General features: G+C 33.0%; 1 pseudogene; it reads right to left on the bottom strand.

Annotated features, from left to right (window-relative positions):
- On the bottom strand, positions 1-165 carry LOC121973935 (annotated as a pseudogene).
- Between the last annotated feature and the right edge of the window lie 801 nt (positions 166-966).

Below are 966 nucleotides of genomic sequence, written 5' to 3'. Positions count from 1 at the left end.
GGTCGTTACAAAACCCATAGTGCAACGTAAGGATTATGCTCGAGAACCCCAGCAACAAGTTATTGTAAGTCTCTCATAAAAAAATAATTTAATTTTTTATATCAGATATTAAACTGATAAGAATATATACTACACTTGATTTTAGCCAAAAGGCCAAGAAAGTATGCTTTCTAATATCGCCACCCAAGGTATTTATAGAAACTTCTCCACTCATATTGTTGTCAATCCTAAGATGTGAGACTAAAGAGAACCATGATAGTATATAATTTTTATATAAAAAATAACCAGAGAAAATTGCTAATAAGCTCTAAAATTATTTTTATTGTGAAAAGAAGAATATTAACGTAATTTCATTTTTGGGCTTTACCAAAATTAGTTAGTAAAGGGTCTAGATTCTTAATTAAATATTAAGATAGTAAGGTGAACAATAACTATAATAAAATAAGCAGACCAAGGCAAGACCTGTGCAAGCTAAGAAAGGAAGACGTACTATCACCGTATTCCTAGAGTGTAGCTGGGACATTGGCTTTCTTCTAGGCCATCTACAAGTGAGGCTCCCTAGACAAAACCAGATAAAAGAAGTAAGAAAGGAAACACAAGATGATCTATCTTTGACCTAGTATCCTTAAAAAAACCTGAAAACAAATCCGAATTACCTCAAACTATCATCCTAAGCACCCCAAGCCATCCACAAACCCCAAAGCAACCAAAATAGACATTGGTTTTGAAAATACTCAATAGAAACATCCTTGGACATTTTTAACTCCTATAGGAGCATGAAACTTTTGGTATCAGAGCTTAAAAGATTCTTGTGACCACATGAACAAAGTACAATATAGGAATACTTATTATGACGAAGCCTTAGAATTTTCTCGATAGTTTGCTATGTCCAAAGAAATTGGCTACTATAACTCTTCCCTAGTAAGTCAACTAGATCAAATCCTAGTCTAACAAAATAACTCCATT

The sequence above is a fragment of the Zingiber officinale genome, chromosome 4A (genome assembly GCF_018446385.1).
Source record: "Zingiber officinale cultivar Zhangliang chromosome 4A, Zo_v1.1, whole genome shotgun sequence".
NCBI lineage: Eukaryota > Viridiplantae > Streptophyta > Magnoliopsida > Zingiberales > Zingiberaceae > Zingiber > Zingiber officinale.
The sequence above is the reverse complement of the archived record's forward strand: the minus strand, read 5'-3'. Positions and strand labels throughout refer to the sequence as shown.